The 23,766-nt window shown below is 34.8% G+C and overlaps 1 protein-coding gene across 1 annotated transcript in view; it reads right to left on the reverse strand.

The window, feature by feature from the left end:
* NALF1 (NALCN channel auxiliary factor 1) overlaps positions 1–23,766 on the reverse strand; it is a 608,806-nt gene that overhangs the window by 525,714 nt on the left and 59,326 nt on the right. The window lies entirely within an intron of this gene.

The following is a 23,766-nucleotide window of genomic DNA, read 5'->3' on the forward strand; positions in this document are numbered from 1 at the left end:
TCTGTTCTGAAATTTGAAAACTCGTAGCAGATAGCTAATCTCAATCTTTGCTTACTACTTATATTTATAATCTTATAACTATTTGTATTTTGTTTTCTTTCTTCATTTTTACTCTTAATTTCCATATCTCACACTCTCCACTCATTTAAATATTTTAACTTTTATTCAAGTTTCTTCTCTTATTCAAAGTTTTTTCTTACATCCAACATCTAATATAAATGTTCACTGTGTTAGAAAAAAGTTCTGATTCCATTCATTTTCAACTTCCTTATGCACAATATGAAAGTGATAAAAAAATGTATAGTTTTTCTCAGAGGTATTAAAAGTGTCAAATGAACTAATGTATTTAATTTTTTTTTTCTGCACAGTGCTTTGCAATAATAACTATTATTATGTAGCCATTTTAAAGGGGTCCCAAACTGACAGTAAAACCCTTTTTGCAGAAAGATATACTGTATAATAGATTGGAAGAGTTAATATTATTAAAATGTCCATACTCCCTCAAACCATCTCTAGATTCAATGGACTCCCTATCAAAATTACAAAGCCAATTTTCACAGAAATAAAACACAATCCCACATTTGTATGGACTGCAGAAGACTTCAAATAGCCAATGCATACTTGAGGAATATCAAGCTTGAGTTATCACTCTCCCTGAATTCAAACTATCTGACAAAGTTATAATAATCAAAGCAGGACGGCATTGGCATAAAAACAGACACATAGATCAGTGGAACAGAATTAAAAGTGCTGAAACAAACTCATGCATATATGTTCAACCAATGTTTTACAAAGGAGCCAAGAATAATCTTTTTGATAAATGGTGCTGGGAAAATCAGATGGTCACATGAAAAAGGGTGAAAATGAACCCCTGTCTTACACCACTTACAAAATTAACTCCAAGTGGATTAGGGATTTATTTATATGTAAGATGTTAAATCATAAAGCTCTTAGAAGTAAAACTAGTTGACATTTGTCTTAGCAATAATTTTTTGGATATGACAGCAAAAGCATAAGCAACAAAAGTGAAAATTAGTAATTGGCACTACATCAAACTAAAAAGTTTTTGCACAGCATAAGAAATAACAAATGGAATGAAAAGGAAATCTATGGAATGAGAGAAATTATTTGCAAACCATACAAGGGGGGACCCCAAAAATACCAGAGTTATTTTCTGGAGGGTAGGCCCCTTGTAGTAGAAGCTTTCCCCACTAGGTGGATGTTCTAGGAACCCATCTGTATCAGTGTACCAGCTGTACCAGTTGGCATTGTCATGAGAGGCTGTGTTCAGCTTCAGTGATTTTTTTTGAAGACTCTTTCAAAATGTCTGCCCATTTCATGATGGGTGATTTAAGAGCACACCTACCCACAATGTACTGAGTGTTCAGCAGTTTTTGACCAAAAATGGCATGACTCCCATACCCCACCCTCCCTATTCACCTGATCTCATCCTGAGTGACTTTTTTTGTTTCCTCAGATGAAAAAAAACCCTCAAAAGGAAACGTTTTATGATGTGGAAGAGGTAAAACAAAAAACAGCAGAAGCACTAAAAGGCATCAAAATCAAGGAGTTCAAACTGTTTTGAGCAGTGGAAAAAACATCTTGACTGGTGTATTACATCAAATGGAGAGTACTTTGAATGCAACTGAAGTTTAAACATGTAAGAATAAACACAATTTTTTATAAATAAATTCTGTTTTGGTGGGATCCCCCTTGTATACCTGATGAGGGGATAATACCCAAAATATATAAGGAATTCATACAACTCAATAGAGAAAATTAATTAGGTAATCCAATTTTAAAATGGACAAATGACCTGAATAGACATTTTCCAAAGAAGATACATAAATAGCCAACAAGTATATGAAAAGGTGACAATGCAATTAATTATTAAGAAAATGAAAATCAAAACCATGATGAGATGTATCTGTTAGGATGACTATTATCAAAAAGACAAGAGATAACAAACCTAGTGTCTAGTGCCATACCATCCTAAACATGCCCAATCTTGTCTGATTACAAATGTTGGTAAAAATGTAGAGTAAAGGGAAATTTTTCTCTTTGTTTCTGTTGGTAAATATGTAAATTGATATAGCCATTATGGAAAAGAGTATCAAGCAATCCCATTTCTGTGTATTTATTCAAAAGAAATCAAATCACTACCTCATGAGAGATATATGCAACCCATGTTCATTGTATCATTATTCACAATAATCAAGATGTAGAAACAACTTCTGTCCATTGACACATAAATGGATAAAGAAAATGTGATATATATGCACAATGAAATATCCATCCATAAGAAAAAAAATCCTACTATTTGTGTCATTAATGAACCTTGAAGGCAATGTGTCAGACAAAAAAGGGTAAACACTATATGACCTCACATATATGTGGAATCTAAAACGCCAAATTCAAAAACACTGAAATTAGATCAGATATTTCCAGAGGCTAGGGGGTAGAGGAAAAGACATGTTGGTGAAAGGATACATATTTCCAGTTATAAAATAAGTAAGTTCTGGAGATCTAATACAGAGCATGGTGACTATTGTTAACAATATTTAATTGTATACTTAAGAATTGCTAAGAGAATAGACCTTAAATTTTCTCATCATAACAGCAACAAAAAATGGCAGTTATATGAGGTAAAGGATGTTAACTGACCTGATTGCAGAAATATACCTGTATCAAATCATCACATTGTATACCGGGAACTTAAACAATGTTATATGTCAATTATATCATGACAAAGCTGGATAAAAAACCTTTTGCAATACCTTCAATAATAGGAAATTAGCTCTTGGGGGATGGAGTCAACGGTTTTAGGAATTTTTTTATTTCTAACATTTAGTACACTGTTCATCACAATTTGGATGCTAATTTATTGATTAGTTAATAAATATGTGCTAAGTATTTTATTCAGTTGTAAAAACTATAACATAGCAGAAATGTCAAATATTTATCAAGTTTATGGTGGATTTGCAGCTCACTTTTTTTTCCTTTTTCTTATTGTTGTGCAATTACAGTTGTGCGCATTTCCTCTCCCATTACTGTCCCTTGCCTTACCCACCCCCACCTCCCACATCGAATCCTCCCCCACCCCATTGTCTTTGTCCATGAGTCATTTATGCGTGTTCCTTGATGACTCTTCCCCTTCTTCGCTCCTTTATCCCCCTCCACCATCCTCTCTGGTTACTGTCAGCTCACTGTTTACTTTTAACAATAATGCAAATCTCTTCTCATGCAAGGGGGAAAGAACCAATACTGTCTATACTAATAGTATTACACAAAAGACCTAATTCAATTTTATATTTTTGGAACCAGAGATGTCTCTATAAAAAAGAGGAAAGTTTGTTTTTATTCACTGAGTCTTTCCTATATTAATCATTCTCAGGCAAAACAAGGTGCTACATGAAACTACTATATATCTATGTGGAGCAGACACTGTATTCCAGGAGCCTTAAGATATTTAAAAATCAACAGTCAAGCGAAGAAACATCCTGGGTAATTTGTTGACTTTTTAAGATCTCATCGACATTTTGGATCTGTACAAAGCTTTAATTCAGCTTGCCTCCAACCCCTCACATGTAAACTCTGTTGTTTGTCTAACTCCAGGTCCTATTTGAATCTATCTACATCTGTTCCACCCTCATTAATAATATTACATGTTCGAATTGTTTTTAAGAGTGTGATGTTTTTGGTCTGATCTCTTAATATGTATCAGCAACTCGCATTAATTGATAGAGGCACAAATTTTCCACTTGACTAGACCATGTCAGGAGCAAAACCCATCCTTCAATTCTTCTTTACAGCGCTTCATCTGAGAATCTAGTTTTGAGTTAGAGGCCTCACTTCTATGCCTCTAAAATTATATTCTCTTATTTTAATTTCTTATTTAATTGGATGTCTCCTGCATATACTATAATCATCATGTAGAGAGTAAGTATATATGTTTTAATCATTATAATATCCTCACTGCCTAGCTCAGTAAAATTTGTTGAATGAATAAGTGAACCAAATGGTTGACTATTTTATAGTTATATTTATGATTATTTTTTGCATGAAGTTTACTTACTGTAAGCTAAACACTGTTTTTTTTTACTCCACAGTAGATAATAAAAATAGTAAAGAAGGGCAAGCTATATTTCTATGGACTAATTTTATAAGAAATTCATATGAAAACTTTTCATTGCTAGAGGTGAACTCACTCCTTATTCTACACAGCACACCAACAGAGCTGAGCTCCTAGGAGGCCAGCAAGTCCTGTCTGAGATACAGAAAACCAATTCCATGTTACTGTTCCCTTCAATCAGGATGAGCAGCTTAGAGAACTCTCTTCCCGAAGTTATAAACAGATGAGAGCAGCCGCAATGGTGTATGAGATGACAAGCAAGCTACATAGGATATCAGGACTACTTATATACAATTCAAACTTAATTACATACAAGGTTTGTCCAGATGTATCTGGATAGACATGTAATATGAAAAATAGAGAAATTTCCTGAAGAAGATACAAGATAAAAGAACATTGTATGTAAGACAATGATGCCTCAGTCCCCTTCAAAGTAGGCACCTTGAGACCTGACACAGTTCTCCCAGTCAGCTGCTCCCTAGTATTTTCCTGAATCTCATCAACAATCTGAATTCTCTTCCCTTTCAAAGGTGATTTTAGTTTTGGGAAAATCCAGAAGTGGCAGGGCACCACATCTGGCCTATAGATGAGCGGAGTAACCTTGGTGATTTGACGTTTTGCCAAAACCTTCTGCATGAGATGTGATGCATGAACAGGCACATTGTCATGATGGAGCTGCCAATCACCAGTTGCCCATACTTTGACCTTCTGAATCATACAAATAAGTTTCCACAGGTGAATGCTCAACCTTAATGCAAAATGTGATACAGATTCATTGGTCTACTGGCTCAGTCATTTTGAACATAATGGCCACACAGTACACATGCTCACTTAACAGTGTCTACCACCCCCACTGACTAGTACAGTGAAGTCATCATTATTCATCCATATGCATTTCAGTGCACTCTCCTTGGCTGCCAGGTTACATTGATGTCACACAAACTGTTCTCATTATATTAACAATGGCTGGACTTTTTCCAGACAGACCTCAGGCATCAGGGTCTACATATATTTGTTTGTTCTAGAAAAACAGATTACTATGAAGTTGTGGCCAAAATAACGATTGCCCTTGATGATAAATCTCAAATAGAAATTGTGACTTTTGAGCAACCAAACAGGAAGTAGATATATGGAAATTGCATGCTGCTAGTGACCAACGAAACAGCAACTCCCTTGTGCTGTTATGCAAAAGCACGTAAAATACCAGAATAGTTGTTCCTATGTGTCAGTTCAGGAAGAGTTTTCCTAGTTGTCAATAATTCTTTTTTTCCCCTTTATATAAAATAGAAAACTTCTTGGATTGTCTAAAAGTGTCTTAAATGAAACAGTTTAAGGCCTGCTTTAATCAACATTTAAAATGAAATTGACAAGACATGCTGTACCATTGAGATACAAAGAAGCATCTATAATCTGGACATACTTGTAAATGGTTTTACTCTCATGACAGTGGTTTTCAAAACAAACAGAAACAAATAATATTTTTCCTGATTGTAATTCTAGAGACTACTGAATCTCAGGATCTGACAGAATATAGATGACACTCAAATTGGAATAATGTGAGGAAGTTTTGTTCATGAAGAGACAAATGTGGGCAATATGTAAAAATACTATAAGGGGTAGAGTTAAAGTCAGGGCCTATCTAGCTTTTTCCACAACCAACACCCAAAAGATAACAGGAGAGAGAGAGAAAGAAGGGAAAGTTCCACGGGAGTCTCCTTTGGATATTCAAGTCCTCTTGAGGACACAGCCAGGACAAGGCAACATCATAGGAAGGGAACCAAGGAATAAATACCTCAACCATAGCCTCCTCCTTCTCTCGCATATTTTCCTGAGGGAATCACTTACCTTACCCAAATGGTCAAGAGCCTCACTGAGATAAAGCTTAGAGTAGAAATCATGGGTCCACCTCCCACAGCAGAGTGGAAAATGGTAGAGAATGGATGTGGTGGGACAGATGTCTGGTGTACCTGACATTTTTATTTTAGAGGTAAGAACACAGGACTCCAGAGAGGTTAACAAGCCTACTTAGTAGAGAAATACCCTGGAACCTTAATATAATAATTCCACACAATTATTCTGTCTTCCATTATATGCTTACTATTGATCTACACTTAAAAATCTACTGGGCTTTAAATTTTTATGTTCATCTAATGTTATTTATTTATTATTATATAAAACTGTGCTCACTACCTACTATTGAGGATTTAAAAAATTCTTTTAAGCAATTCTGTTGTCTAGACACAACAGAAAATATTTTTATGTTGACGAGAAATTTATACATATGTATGCAACCAATTATTTTGACCAATCTAAAACTCCCATCTTATTTTTTCCAGTGAATTCTGCATGTGGCAGAAATATTATCATCACAATTTTATGGATGGGAATGTCTAAGTAACTGGGCTTATTCACAGATACAAACTTAATTAAAGGCTCAAAGGCATTACAAATTCACATGAAAGGAGTCCCTGTTATTCCCTTTGTCTTCTTTATGATCCACAGTTTATGTTTTTAATTAAAAAAAAAAGATAGCAGCCATGTTATATGTCTCACATTAAAGAAAGTAAAAGCTATTGACAATGTTTGTATGTCTTCTTACAAGTTCTAGGGAATGGGATTTAGAGCTACCTGACCCTAGCTACATTCCTATAAGTAGTGTATCATTTATTCTAGTAAGTTAGTAAGTAAAAGTATTTCCAAAGTTCCTTCTTCAGAAATAAATTACTGTCAATCTGAGACCTCTTGCAAATTAATATTACATGTAGCTCATAGATAAAGTAAAAAAAAACATTCTTTTCTGAATACTGTATGGTTTGTATTTAAATTATTAATGTATATCTGCTAATCAAATCTTCCTATGTGATACATAATTCATTATTTTAGACCCTAGTGGTTTCATTCAATATCTAACTCATGAAGCTTTATCTCATATTTATATCTTTATCTCCAGATTATATATGAACCTACCAACCAGCTGTGTTCTTTAATTATCCACTGGACTTTTCAAAGCCAGTTTGTCCATGAGTCTATTTCTCTATTTGTTTAGCTTGCCCAGTGCAAGCACTGTTTAAACAGTTGGATAAATCTGAAATTTGAGTGTCATTCTTAACATTTAAATCTTCACTGCCTTCCATATTTGAATCCTGTCGATTCAACCTCCTTGCTTTTCTGTTTTCCTTCATCCCATCTTCACTGACTTAGCAGACCTTCATTGTTTCTCAACTGAATCATTGCAATAGTCTCCTGATTATGATCTCAGCCAACGTGGGCCTTATCAATCTGTTGTTCACATTTGGGCCTGAATGCTAGTGCTTAATTGCCATCTTAATCATGATGGTTTCCCATTTCTAATCCTTCTACTTAGGCCAACCATGGCCTTATCTCTTTCGGTTTTTCTTCTACTGGTGACTATAGGGTGAGTTTTATAAAAAGAGTGCTTTTCTCTGAATATGTTATAAACATTACCTTTCTCCCTGAAATACCTTCCTCCTTTTTGTACATATGGCAATCCCTTCCACGTTCATTCTAGTCCTCTCCTCTTCCAGAGAGCCTTCTGTATCTGCTCAGGCCATCCATTGTTCCTTCCATGTGATTCCACAGTACTTGGAGGACAGTTCCACGTGGTAACAAGTAATAACTCAGCTCTGGTCCACCTGTCAATATCACTCACTACAAGGCAAGCTCCAGAGGACAGGGGCTTATCTGCTTTCTTGGGGACCCCAGCTCCTAATTTAGTAACTGGAACATATCTACATATCTGCCGATCAAGAAACGCAGTTTCATTAGAGGCTTTTTGTGTTGTTATTTTTTAAATTTCCTCCAGGGGAAGCATTTTGTCAAGTTGATAAAAAAGAGAGCTAGTTAGAATTTTCTTGTAAATAAATATGCAGAAATATATAATTATTAAAAATGCTGGCCTGGACTTCGGTCAAGATGGAGGCATAGGTAGACATGCCTCACCTCCTCATACAACCACAAAAAGAATTATAGCTAAATCTCAAAACAAATAACACCCAGAACTGTCCGAACATCGGAATGTATGAAAGTCCAACAACCAAGGATTTAAAGAAGCCAAAATCATCCAGATGGGTAGGAGGGGCAGAGACATGGAGACAGGGCAGAGAGGTGAGGAGATGCTGTGTGATGTGGAGAGTCAGCAGCCTCTGCGGAACAGCTGCAGGTGGTCCCATATTCATGAGGGGTAGATAAAAATTGGGAGGGATACCTTGGGAGCAAGTGATCCCAGCCCCAGGTGAGACTGCACAGCTCAGGATTCCAGCACCAGGACAATAAATCTCCATAACTTCTGGCTGTAAAAAACCAATGGGGTTTGGGTGGCAGGATTTTCAGAAAACTTCACTTAAAGGGCCCACATCATCTTAGAGTGTATGCAAATCCACCCACTCTGGAATTCAACACCACGGCAACTGCTGGAAGGGCACTGATCACATACAGGGAGTGGGTAAAGTAAGGGCAAAAGACAGGCAAAACTCCAGAAGCTGAGCAGTGGCACAGTCCCCTCTTTGAGCTCTCCCCCCACATGGAGCCACAAAGTATTGAAGCAGGTTGCCATACCCTGGCTATTACAGAAGGCTCTGGCCCACACAATTTACAGGTGTCTTTTACAGGAAGTCAAAGCAGCTCTACCTAATACACAGAAACAAACACAGGGAGGCTGCCAAATTAAGGAGACAAAGAAATATGGCTGACATGAAAGAACAGAAAAAAACCCTAGGAAAAGAACTAAATGAAATGGAGAGAGCTGAACTATCAGATACAGAGTTCAAAACACTGGTAACAGGATGCTTGAAGAATTCATTGAGTACAGCAAAATATAATGGAAAAATAAAAGGTTCCACTAGTGAAATAAAGAAAAATCTACAGGGAACCAATAGTGAAAGAAAAGAAGCCAGGATTCAAATCAATGACTTGGAACATAGGGAAGAAATAAACATTCAACCAGAACAGAAAGAAGAAAAAAGAATTCAAAAAAATGAGTATAGTATAAGGCTAGGGGATATTTTGAAATGTGCCAACATGTGAATCATAGGGATGCCAGAAGAAGAAGAGGAAGAGCAAGAAAGTGAAAACTTACTTGAAAAAATAATGAAAGAAAACTTCCCTAATTTGGTGAAGGAAATAGAGATACAAGTAAGAGATACTCAGGAAGCACAGAGAGTCCCAAACAAGTTGGACCCAAAGAGGACCACACCAAGACACATCATAATTAAAATTCCAAAAGAAAGATAAAGAGAGACTCTTAAAAGCAGCAAGAGAAAAGCAGAGAGTTACCTACAAAGGAGTTCACATAAGATTGTCAGCTGATTTCTCAAAAGCAACTTTGCAGGCTAGAAGGGATGCGCAAGAAGTATACAAAGTGATGAAAAGCAAGGACCTACAACCTAGATTACTCTATCCAGCAAAGCTATCATTTAGAATGGAAGGGTAGATAAAGTGTTTCCCAGATGAGGTAAAGCTAAAGGCGTTCATCATCACCAAGCCATAATTACATGAGATGTTAAAGGGACTTATTTAAGAAAAAGTAGATCAAAACCATGAACATTAAAAGGAAGCAAATTCGCAACTATCAAGAATTGAATCTAAAAATTAAAATTAAAAAAAAAAACTAAGCAAACAACAAAAACAGGAACAAGATCAGTATGGAGATAACATGGAGGGTTATCAGCTCGGGGACGGACAGGGGACAATAAGGTAAAAGATGCAGGGAATAACAAGCATAATCGGTAAGTACAAAAGAGACAGGGGGATGTTAAGAATTGTATAGGAAATGGAGAAGCTAAAGAACTTACACACACAACCCATGAACATGAACTAAGAGGGGGATTGCTAGAGAGAAGGGGGAAGCAGGAACAGAGGGGCAAAGGGGGAAAATTGGGACAACTGTAATAACATAATCAATAAAATATACTTAAAAAATACTGGCCTGGAATAACAAAAGCCAAGCATGTGTAGCCTAGTTAGGTTAATGGAATTTTATTAGATTAAAGAGAAATCTGAGTGCCTGCCACAAATGGTATTCGGGCTGGAGGGAGGAAACTGTCAAGGGTGACAGAGCAAGCTCAGGGTCCAACCGAACCCCTCCCTTGTGTTGCCAGTAAAGCAGATCAAAACCTCATCTGAACTGGATGGAAAGTAGGAAATAGTGAAATAAAATGAAGAAAGTGTGTGGGGGGCGTTGTACCACGTCTGCAGAAATTTGCACTGTCAACACTAGAATTCATTATGATATAAGAATTGTTCTAACATATGAGTTAGTGTGAATTTAAGGTTAGTCAATGCCATCTCAATGTATCTGTCAAGTAAAATAGTTGTATCCAATACCATGCAATATGTTATCTTGAATGTTTTACTTATTCTATTTCTATAATTTTCCTAAACTGTACTAGTTGACACATAACAAGTAATACCCAATACTACTTCTATTAAGAAGAAGGTTTATGTCAAAATTTCATTATTATTTTAAAATCTCATTGTAAAAGTTTCTGCCATTAATGAGTCATAAGTTTGAATCAGGTTTGTTCTGAGTCAATTTCTACTACAATTTTAGGTAATAGAGTCTCTCCCCACCTACATAGCATATAATGAATTCTGGTATCCAGACACAAATAAACCCACTTCAGCTTACCTACTTTCTTTAGATGTTAAATTGACAATGAATCATTACAGACCTTGTCTTAATTCAAGTCTTTAAAAGTTGCTGGAAATTATCTGGAAAAAACCAAAAGATGAGCTTGAATATGAAATTCACTAACTCATCCTATTCACTCTTAATTTTAAGCATGGTAACTAATATTTAAATCATTCCCAACAGGTGAGAAAATTTTCACTGAGTTTAAGTATATCCAGGAAGAGTTAAATATCTTCTTTAAGTAAATTATTCCCACAGCAACTTTATATTAAACCAACAGCCAATTTATCTTCATCCTAAATTCACTGTACCCCTTATTAGTTCTATGCCCTTGGTAATGAAGTACAAGCCTGTCACCTTTTCATTAAATCTGAAAAATTTTGGTTATGTCACTCTTTGGGCTTTTCCCCCCCAAACTGAAACCATTATTGATTTCCTGTGAGATTGTGACCTCTCCCCTACTGAGTAATTTCTGTGTTCATCTTTTCCCCTTTCTATTTTAACTGTTAGACTCCTGAACTGTACAGACATGCACAGGATCTAATAATTGTGATTATAATGGGAAAAGTCCTTTGTTCTCTATTCAAAGTAGCATGTAGTTCCTTTTTTATTGCCAATGTTATATACTTAAAATAAAATATGCCAATGTATTATAAAATCATTTTTTTCAGAACTTCCTTCATCCACCGACAAAAAAATCCTTACTAGAATCTGACATTGACAGTTTCCAGGTATTCTTTAAGCCTACATCAATGGGGAAAAAATCCCTCACTATCCCTATTTTCTGCCTTTTGGGACATTAGGAATAATGGGGACTCCATGGCAGGATAATTGTAAGAATTTAAAATACTATAAGGCAAACCTCTGTAACAACAGAAGCACTGACAAATTATTTTACTTAAACTCTTTGAGTTTTATTTTGAATGTTTGTACAATATATTCGAGTAATTCCTTAAACAATAGGAAAAAAAATCTGTCTGAACAAGTTACTTTAGCACTGAAGAGGCAAAAAAAAAAATCTTTGAATAAATTTATTCCCAGAAACTTATTGACTAAAAGTGTAACAATGAGAATGAAAAAAGAAACAAAAAGACAAAGTGAGTATGCACATTAATTTCACAATGTGTTTATTTGCATATACAAATAATTGTGAAAAAAAGAACATACCTTAGGAAAAAATTAGTTAAGGTAATGTTAGAGCTGTACATTTGCAATTTTTATTTAGAGTTTGGGGGTAATTACATACCATGCCTGCGTTTCTGGATAAAATAAACTACAGGCAAGTAATATTTAGGTCAATTTAATTTGTTCATTGGAGGCAAAAAGAAAGGAAGGAAGGAAGGAAGGAAGGAAGGAAGGAAGGAAGGAAGGAAGGAAGGAAGGAAGGAAGGAAGGAAGGAAGGAAGGAAGGAGGGAGGGAAGGAAGGAAAGAAGAAAGAAAAAAGAAACTGTATAAATTTTGTGAAAGAGGGAAAAAGTGCCCACTGATCTAGAGAACAGAAAAGTTTTAACAAGGCTCATTGTTCACATTCTAGTTAATTTATTTAGTTAAGCATCCTTTTGTAGAAGCCATGGGTCAACAAATTAAGTCACACTTAAAGAACTAGTCCATCCCTCTCTAGTCTAGTCTGGCATTTTCTTCTAATGCCATATATCGCTGCTTTTCAACAATTTGAGGTTTAAAATGCTGGAAGAAAGGGCCTTTATGTTTTTCTGTATGAAGTCATTCTCTTCAAATACACTCCATGTTAGTTAAGGTAGAAGGCTCTTTTATGATTTCAACATATCACTTTATTTAGCATAATACTGTACATATAATAATTATCATGGCTAATATTCGTAATAATACTATGTTCATATAGCACTTTACATTTTGCAATTAGTAAACCCAAATGATCATAAGTTAATGATGAATGAGAGTTTAGCATGCATTTTTAATATTCCATTGAATACAATACCCTCTAATATAAAAGACATTTTTCTTCTATAACTTCCATCTGAGTACTCTTGTACTGTTAAGTGAGGAAAAAGTTCTCCAAATCCAATTATTGTACATTGTAGGTTTTTTTTCTTTCTTTCCTCCTCCTTATCCTCCCCCTTCTCCATCTGTAGTCTTAAAATTATCTTGTTTCTTTTTTTTGGGGGGGGGGGGGGTTTTCTCTTTAGAAAAAGTTAGTTATCACCACATAGCAGTGATACACTTTCAGAGGACAGCTATAAGAGTGACCTGTCTAAAATTTTTATGTTGTGGAAGTCCTAGGTATGAGAATACTGTAAAAAAGGTGAGACAAATCTCTATTTTAAAGTGTGCTGCAAAGTACTGCCTTGTCCAGGTGTGGAGTCTTTAGTGCCTTCCCAATGTTCAGTCTTCTTTCTAGCACCACCGATTGTAATTACATATATTTCATATGGGAAAAGTTAACTAGCAGGTTGTGATGCTAACTTTTGTGATAAATTTTAAACTTGATTAATTTTAATTTTTCTTTCTTTCTTTCTTTCTTTATTTTTAAATACATTTGTCTCTGCCTCCCCCCCACCACTTTCCCTTGCCCCCTCCCTCCTTCCCTCCCTCAGCTCTTCCCCTTTGGTTTTGTCCATGAGTCCTTGCTATATGTTCCTTGACTTTCCCCTTCCCTTCCCTTTCCCTGCCCCCCCCCTTCTCTCTTGTCTCTGTTGATTTCTTTTCCTTTCAGTGTTGCTGGTCATATTTTCCTTGCATCTCTGTATTTTTGGTTAGGTTCCGCTTATAGGTGAGATCATATGGTATTTGGCTTTCGCCCCTTGGCTTATTCCGCTTAGCATAATGCTCTCCAGTTCCAAGATAAAAGTATCTTGTTTCTTACCTGTTAAATTTCATACCAGACTGATTACTGCTAAACTTAAAATATATCACTATCAACATCGGTGTCTTACTTACTGTATTCCTATGCCTCTATTTTTAAAAATATCAAATATTGATAGTAAATTTTTTTATTTTTTACTTCAAAATATACCTTAACACTAATGTAAGATATTTTTGTGTGGTAATTATACAGACTAATAATTCTCACTAATTATATTTCTTCCTTAAAATCTAGTCATGATATTGGATTTCCTTTTATTTATCTTATGTTATCTATTTCTTTTAACTATTTGAGTGCTATAATAAGTTTAGTATAGTTTTTAGTCACACCAAATAGCATCCAATTTGTCAACATTCATCTTTCCCTGTTCTGGAGATTACAAAGTTATATTTCTTAAATTTTTTCAAGCCTATAAAAAAATTTTAGTATTTTGCATGTATTTAAGGAATTCTCTGATATTACTCATTTCCAAATACTCTTTTTATTTGATTTGTTTATACAAATCCTTGAGATACATTTACCATATTTTTCCATGTATAATGCACATTTTTTGCCCAAATTTTTGAGGGGAAAAACAAGGATGTGCATTATACATGGGCAGTACCTGAAATATCTTGTATATGTTCTTGTGTTTTCTAATTATTTGTTACATGAAATTTCTTGTAGCATAATATATTAAAAATAAATGCTAAAATTCCTTTATAATACAAAAAACAAATATCTAAATATAAATAAATAAATAATTGGATTTAAAAATTAAAACGAAAGGTTTTTTTCCTGAAAATCTGGACCAAAAAGCATGGGTGTGCATTATACATGGGACCACAGTATACATGGCAAAAATATGGTAATCTCAATTTTCACTCGCCAAGATATGCTGCTCTTCCAGCTCCATCCAAATTTTCTATGAAACCTATATTTATTCCAATAATTACAAATAATCTCTGAATATATGTATCTCAGTAATGTTTACTGATTTTTGCTGTTCTTTGACCTCTCTAAGGGCTGTTCTTAGTTTTCTATGATTCTAGTGCAGTTCCCACCTTCCAACAATTATAAAATATTCTCCCTGTATCTGTCTGATGCCCCAATCCCAACTTATTCTCTAAGATACTACCAAAGTTATTGTTCTAAAATACCATCCTGACTTACCATTTAGACTTACTTGATTATAACTTTTCAATGACACTTCTCTGATAACAGAATAAAAAAAATTCCTTAGCAGGAAATATAAACCACTGACACACATATTCTCTTCCATCATGACAGTTCACCATACTTCCTATTCTGCACATAAGAGTATTTCAACAGACAAAATGAAATGCATTTTAACAGAAATGGCCCAAGATGGCTATTTTGTCTATATTTAACCAGTTTGAAAGCAACTTGCAGCAATTTAAATAGCATACCCGTTTTCCTGAACCTAGATTACAGCAGATTCTGTGAAAGTCCTTCAAAAACAAGGCATACCACTATGCTTTGGACCGTATTCTTGGCCACAGAGACATGTGGATATGTAAGAAAGGATATTCAATTTTCCCTGGTTGATTTATGCTTTCTGCTTTTACCCTTATGAATAGGAGATGCAAAGGCATCTGTCCATTCACTATTAGTGAAGATCATCTGTTGCTAATAGCAGTCAGTTTAGCTTTGTGTGTTTTCTTGTCCTTTGCATACAAAATTATATTTCAGAGGACACAATTAATAAAATAAAGCCCACATTAAATATATGTTTCGAGTTGAATATGCTAATCTCTCACCTCTAGAGATGTAAGATATTTTTATTCAGAATTCAGACACTACTATTATTTATATTAATAACACAACTTTTCTAATAGGTTAACAAAAATTCTTGAACTACAGCTGCAAAATTCTATAATAGTCTTTTGAGAGGACACCGTCATTATCAATTTCTCTCTTCTTTCATTTACTATCATATTTTCTTTCTTTCATTCATTTGGTTCCTTCCTATCTTTTCTTTTGATTTTTGAAATATACTCAAGAAGCAGATGAGCCAAATGAAAGTGCAGTTTAAATTATTAGAAACAGTATATCCAGAGAGGAAATCTTTTTGGAATGGTTTTATGGTTCCATTTTAAGTATTTCTAAAAAGAGTTTGCCTATGTAAAATTAAACAATATCTATTTTCCAAGCTAAGTCTTTCTCATTAGTCTGATTTTGAACGTAGCCCATAGTTTATAAAGTCCTGGCAAAAAGACAATCTGCCCCAAAATATTGTGAAACAAAATACAACATTTTCCAAATCAGTAACAATAATAAAAACATAAATTATGGCCTTTTGAGCACTTATCTGTGCCAGGAACTTTTTGTTTTTGCTTTTAAGCTCTCAATGAGTTTTCCATAATTCACCTCATCTTACAGAAAGAGCCAGCCCTCAGAAAGTCATATGTATTTCAAGTCCCACAACTGGAAAATGGCAAAATTTAGTAACATGGGCTTCTTTATCCCTAAAGCCTGTGTCCCTTCCCACAGTATCCACATCTTCTACTTAGTGCATTCCCCTCGCACACCACATCAGGGGAAACCCTGTATACATGGCTGTGGCCTTTCACATTTACTGCAATGATCTAAACACCTTCTGTTGGGGTGTGAAAGCATGTCCTGCAAAATCATTGGCAAATTAGAGAAAGCAGCCACCAGCCTCCTCTCATTAGGTCCTATTTACAGGCTCTTTCATGGGTTGACTCAGCAGAGGATCCCAATTGGTGGCAATGTGAACAGAGCATGCCTCTAAATGAGGTAATGTATGTACAATTCCCAACACAGTACCAGGAGCAGGGTATACACTTTGTAAATACTGGTTTTTCTCCTCCTTTTGACCTTCCTTGCCCTGGCATATGCAAAAATGGGAAAGATGAAAACAATATAAACAGTTTTATATTCATCAGCTTTTCTACAATCTAACCACTACCACAGTTAAAGGCCAGAAGTTTAGAATCATTATCTACCCTGATAATTCACAAAGTTTGTTTTGCTTATAGTAATAAATCTTAGGATAGAAGGATCTATAGACTGATGATTCTTAGCTACTTTTAAAATTATAAGTAACACACATTAAAATGTTTTATGCCAAGAGCCTCAAAAGAATGCTGAAAATCTGAAAATCATGTTATGATTAGGTCAGCAAGGAAAGCAAAACAGCAAGAGTGAAGGTCCAAATATTGCTCAACTTCCCTTTATAGAGCAAGATGAAATAACAACCAGTATGTAACTTCAGGAATTTAGTTTTATATTTTTTTGAGTAATTATCAGAGATATGAGAAAGCAAAGTAAATTGAAATCACTCAGAAAGATTAAAATATATGGTTTGCATAATTTACGCTGACACAGGTTCTATAAATTTGTCAGTTAAACTACTTAAATGCTCTTCAATAATACATACTTTCATTTGTTTTAACTAGTCCTGCAGTCTTTTCTACACACTAGTACAAAAATTAAAGGTATACTGCTTGGCAAAATATTAAGGTAGTTGTTTAAAAAAAGGATTTATACCTATAAAAGTTTCATTTGCTGTCACAGAAATCTAGTCCTTCTATATAACTAAATCTAAGTTTATCAGTAAACTATGCTCCACTGCCTCCATACTTAACTTTCTTCTCTGGGTACCCATGCATACAAAAAATAGCAATAAGGCACTTCCCAGATATTTCAGAAGCATAGAATAATGTAAAATAACTGGTGCAGTGAAATGCTGTCAGTTTGTTTTAAAATATTTGCAAGAAAGGTTTTAAATAGATAAGCAGTTATTGAGGGGAAGAGGGGTGGGTGTAATTATAATCAGTCATAGGAAATACTCCAGTACTATTCTTCTCTTATGTATAAGGAATTCCAAGGAACTCCAGTAGAAGTTAAGATGACAAATGGTTTTGGCAGGACGTTGGCAGTTGTCAATAGAAAATATAGATCAGTGCATTTCATTCCTTAGGAAGTTTTCTAGAAACTGACTACAGAAAAATGAAATTCAGCCAGGGGCTAACTGACTATAGGCCTTATATTGCTAACACAATATTCAGTGACTATGAACAGATTTTAATTTCATATTCTAATTAAGACTGATAGAGAACAACTTCAAAAATGTTTTACAAGGATGGATCAAGTCTACCCAGTCAGCCTTCTAAAATTGACAGTAAATATATGCATAAACTTAGCCCTCCTACTTGCCTGCTTTCTTTTCTTTTTTCATCCCACACCCTACACTGTGTTGGCTGAATGGAATGATTGTGTTGGAAGAATGGAATTGCCTTCTGCCTTTTGTACATTTCATTGGCTGACTTCTGCATCAATGGAGTGAGAAGCCATCTTTTTGCCCATGTTTTTACGTGTGATTATGAATTTTAAAAAATTTAATGAAAATTTGCATGAAATCTGTCTTATAAAAACACCTCAATAGTAAAAACTCATCACTGGAAATATCTTTAGCTTTATTTAAGAAATTAGTTGCTAGATAAAGACAAGATTTGTATAAAAAATCAATATAGGTCACCAGTTATTTAAGTTATAATTTTTATATTTATTTTGTTTCAATTTGTAAGACCCTGTTTTTTTCCACTCGGGTAAATTTATTATTCACTTATCATATTATAAATTAGTATTATGTGTAGATATCCTGACAAAATATTATATTACCACATATCTAAATAACAAAATTAGTCCTTCTAAAACATGTGTTTGGAGTATTTTCATTTTTGCTTTTAAAGCCTACATGATATATATAGATATATATGGATATATATAGATATATAAATATAGATATACATGGCAGATATATATTGTATAAATTAGATATATAATTTATATATACTGTACTACAGATTATTGAAATAAAAGCAAGTTTTATATACATTACCAAAATCATACTTTTTATAAAATACATCATAAATATTCTTGCATATATATTTTACAATCATAACTTGTGAATGATTCTATAAATCTTAGAACAAGTAAAATATAAAAGATTTTACACTTTTTCTCTAATCTTTTTCTTCTTTTTTCTACAGTCATCTAACACATAACATATTTCTGTTTCTCAGACACATAGCATATATAGACAAGCATTTCCCAAAATGGAAAATAGATGCACAAGACAAAGTTTCCTTCAGGCATCATTTTGTGTGTCCACTGAAGTACCTTAAAAATGCTTAGCAGAGATTATATATTTAATAAATTTTAGAGCGTGTATGAAAAAATGAATAAAAGGAAAGTTGCTAAATGTGCTAGACAAATAAAAAGGGGAAAGTCATTTTTATACCATCCCCATTGTTAGAAATTTAAGTTCAAGTGTTTGGCTTTAAGATCGAGGATGATCATTTGCCTGAAAGAGCAAAACTAAAAAAAATCTTATTGGAAAGTTGGGATCAAATTAATAAAGTTAGTCATTGACTAATAAACTCAATTGCGCTGGATATTCAAGCCTCCATCAGCATCCTTCATGTAGAAATGAACAGATCTCTTATACAGAGTAAGAGAAAGAACTCCCTGAGAAATAAGCAATTTGGTATCACTCAATCATGCATACCTATCTTCCAAAATATTTACTAAGCCGTTGCAAAGTGCTAGCATTGTGCTGTACTATGGGATACACTCACAGACATGAAAGAAATGGGCCTTGCCCCTTCAGTTTAGAAGGTACAAGGATTGTGCCCATTATTTGAAAAAAGCAAATGAACAGCCCAGAAAACCAGAGAAGTTGGGATTTAATTTGTAAATTATGTTGATATGAATTCAAGGGAAAATGTTGATAACCTAATGACGTCAAATATCTAAATTTAACTTTTTTTTTAATTGATACAATTTGGTCAACATTTATTTCTCTTAGAATCCTAGTTGTTCTAGGAAATAATAATGCAATCTTGTTCAAAAGCAAGTAACTGCTTTATGAAGTCAATTTATTATTTTATATCTTAATCTGGATTAAGACCTTTAAAAATAGCTTTGTACTACTCAGGATAAAAAAAAATTAAGAAATTGTTGATGATCGCCCTGACTGGTGTGCCTGCCAACCAAAAGATCTCCGGTTTCGCTCCTGGTCAGGGCACATGCCTGGATTGGGGGCCAGGTCCCCAGTTGGGGGTGTGCAAGAGACAACCGATCAATGTAACTCTCATACATCAATGTTTCTCCCTCCCTTCCTTTCTCTCTGAAAATAAATAAATAAAATCTTTTTTAAAAATTGTTAATGAAAAGTTTGCATTATCTTAATGTTTATTTTCAAAATGCCACATTTGAACTTTTCTGCACATATTTGTATAATGATTTCCATTATACATTCTCCCAGACAAGTGAAGAAATCTTTGTACTAGAATTTCCCTTAGAAAAGATATCTCAGAAATACGGGGTTTTACTTGTGTTTATGGTTGTGATTTGTTCAACCAACTAAAAATAAAATTACCTCAAAACAACAAATTTAGCAAACCTTTAATGATCAGCATTATATATGAGGCACTTTTATCTGCATTAATTACTTTAACCCTCATAATAGCACACGATGCATCTAAAGGGGCAGCATTTTGCCCGAGTACATGCACGTGAAAATGGTAGAGCCAGATCCAAATAATGCTTGCCCTGTTGTCAGTCAGGGCTCTTTCAATGCACGATGGTGCTGACTCTATAACTCAGGTCAACTAATGATCGCTGGGATATACTACGAACTTCTCAACTCTAAAGCACAAAATGCTCACCTAAATTCAGTGTGCTCTGACTACTCCTCTAAGATCTTTGTCATACAGGCTTTTCTGAAAGTTTACCATTTGGGTCTTAATAGTTGAAGTTTTTTAATGCCTGGTTGAGTGAGGGATGTTGTATTTCTGGTATATTCTCTAAAGCAATAGTGCTAGGAATAATTTAGGCATGGAATTTATCATGCTGGACTTGTGTGCTATGTGGTACAATAAGGATCTGAACTAAAGTGAGGCAGTTTGAAAAACAGGAGATAATTTGACTGAAATGGCCAAGGAAAAGGAAAGAAGTAGTTTGAAATTTTAAGCTTTGTTGTCTCGGAGAATAATGATGAAGGATGGTGCTCGGTTGTTTCAATTAAATGCAAAAAAAAAATCCGCAGAGAAAATCATTTCAAATATATCATGGCTATAAACTCAGAATGTGTCTCAAGCTGTTTTTGATTCTAACAGAAAGGGAGAGTAATCTGGGGGAGGGGGGAATCAGACAGAAATATCTTGAATATGACGGTCTGTGCAAACAATTTACACTAAGGAAAAAGAGTTAGTTTGAGTGTGGCTACTTTTAACGTAATTTGTTTTTCCTCACCAATCCTAAATGTTTTATTACCTTAGTCATTCATCCTGCAAGAGAACATCTTTTCTTTGCTTCTCCTAGTACATGCCATCACTACTCAGCTGATGAATGCGTTGCCATTGGGATCAGCAACACAGGTCTTGTAACCTTGTTTCTGTTTTCTAAATGAGAATGGAGACACATGTGCTATATGTAGGTGGAAACATCTGGGCAGGAAATTAATTGCTTTCCTTTAGGGAGGGGTCATCGACCCATTTATTTCAATCTCCTGGGCACTGTGCACCAGAGCTTACTAATAATGAGTAATGATCTCTCATGGTTTTGGTACTTCATTTTAGAATTGGTTTAGCTTTTCTAGACCAAGAATGTCACTGTTTCCTAAATTGATTTGGTTTTGTTACCCAGGCCATAGTCTTTTGATTCTTAGAGATGTTACTTCAGGTGTGTGGCTAGGACCACAGACACCAATGAAAACCTCAAAGTTAAAGTTCAGGAGCTACTCACCTGAGCAAAGAAAAATGGGCAAGTTGCCTACGCCAGCTAAAGGAATCTGCTTTAGTTTTTCTACACTTGCTTTTCTACAAAATATACTTCACACCATACCCCCATCATGGTGAATATCTTCCTCCTGATATCTCTGATTCAGATATAGGGTATATCCCAACATTTTCCTCCTCTGACATTATTTTCAAAGTGAGCTAGATTGTTTTCTGTGGCTCCAATATCAGTGAATTGTCTGAGACAGGAAACTGGGTAGTTTCATTAACTTTCCCTCATTATGACACATGATGACAAAGAATCGCCCAGTCCTACCGATTTTCCCACCCCAATACGTCACAGTTCTGTCCTCTCTTCCACTTTCCCAGGATTGTCTTTCCTAAACAGAAATGCAATCACACAACCCCCCTTCTCTAAGCTCCTGCTCTGATGATAAACACAGTGCAGACTAAAATACAGCTCCCATGTTCTGGTCCCTCAACTCATGTCTCTTCTCTTCCCTTCTCATCTTGGTACCAGTAAGCACCTCCTTGGAAGCTCTCAGAGCACTCTCTAACTTCAAGACCTTGCACACGCCCATCCAGTCTGGCACATCTTCATTCATTTAAAAAGGTCTTCAGCTTTAATTAGCTTCCATTAGGCCTGACACACGGCTTGAGTGCTAGGAGGCAGGAATAAAAGGATCAACAGGTTCTATTCTCATTACTTTCCACTTTCTCGTCCTTCAGGCAGAGCTTAAAGGCCATTTCATTTCTCTGAGAAGCCTTCTGCCATCTGTGTCCCAGTATAAACCCTTGTCATATTCTCTTCATGCACAGCCCTCAGCATCTGCCATGGAATGGCCCTACTAACAAGTGATCTCCCCAACAGAAAGGGACTACCCACCTCAGCCCCTCAAAGCCTCCATGCTGGGGTCGCTCAGCACGTGTTGAACTGAATAGATTCTTTTCTCACCACAGAAGAAAATCGCTACACATGTTTAGTTACTTGTCTAAAAAAATATGTTCCTGCAGGATTTACTACCTCAAAAAATAATAGAAATTAAAACAGCTACTTGTCAATTTAAATAAATTAATATAATTGTGTACCTTGTATATTTAATCATAATTCATTTGCTTCAGAGTACATTTTAAGGACTTAAGGAACTGTATACAGTAACATGCAAGAGCAAAGGTTATTTCATGATTTATGTGCCATCAACATACCATAATTTAAAAAACCACTGAATATATCACTGACTTGTCAGGTGACCCCAGACAATGGACATCATATCACCCTAGAGCCAGGCAGCTAAAAACAGTAATTGAAATATATTTAGAGAAGTGTAATTATTCTTGGTTTATATTTTCATGCATTCAATTGTATAACACTGGAGACAGCATTAACTACATCGGACCGTAAGTAAATTCTATAGGTCGTTAAGTCTATTTTTAAAGATTTCTAAAAGCCTATTCTTAGAATTGTATGCAGTTCTCTTACATGTGCTTATGTCACCACTGATTTCCCCTCGAGCTCATCAAACCTATCAGTGTCATCAACACTGGAATTTTCAACATGTTTCTCTTTGCAGTGTTTCACTTGTATGTCCTCGGCTTTAGGTACAGATAATATTTTAATATGTGCAACATACTTCTCTATTCCTTGAAGAATATAAAATAAACTCATTTATTCTCCACCCTTATAGTGTATTGTTTTGTTTTGTTTTTTATTTTTACACAGGGAAGGGAGAAGGGAGGAGTTCTAATAAACTACAGAGTCTATCTAATTTCTGACCCTTTCTTTATTTCCATGAAGGAAAAAAAATTCAACGGGTGCAAATTTCTAAATTATACTCCATAAGTAAATACACATTTACTGGAGAAATGGTATACTTTATTTAATACTCTGTCAATTAATCCTTAAGATTAGTGATCACAAGAATAAATTTATATACACATAAGGCATTTTTATAGCCTTAGAAGTCTTGGATAAGCAGTTTGCAAGTACATTCTTAATGAATTGGAAACAAACAATTCTAACTCCTGCCAGTGTTGGACTTTCAGTTTAACTAAGGACTGTGGCTTCTTCTGGCCCATATTCCTGAAGGGGATAGGGCTGTTGATCTTAAAACTACAGGGAAAATTTCATGCACCAAATTAGAGGACCAATCCAAATACCTGAAGGTTTTAAGAAATAAAGTAAAAACATGAAAACACATTGATTATCTTTATATGAATATTCAATGTTATAGATTTTGTAGAATTATATAAAAATACGGAGAAACATTCAGAAACCTCATTCGTTTTTTTTACAGTTTCAGACTGCAAGTATTTTGAACTAAGCATATAAACCTCAAAGTGACCGAGCGAGGAAAAGAGAGTGCATGCATTTGT

Source organism: Pteronotus mesoamericanus, unplaced genomic scaffold (assembly GCF_021234165.1).
Source record: "Pteronotus mesoamericanus isolate MK-2021 breed Mesoamerican mustached bat unplaced genomic scaffold, CSHL_Meso_final contig_26, whole genome shotgun sequence".
NCBI lineage: Eukaryota > Metazoa > Chordata > Mammalia > Chiroptera > Mormoopidae > Pteronotus > Pteronotus mesoamericanus.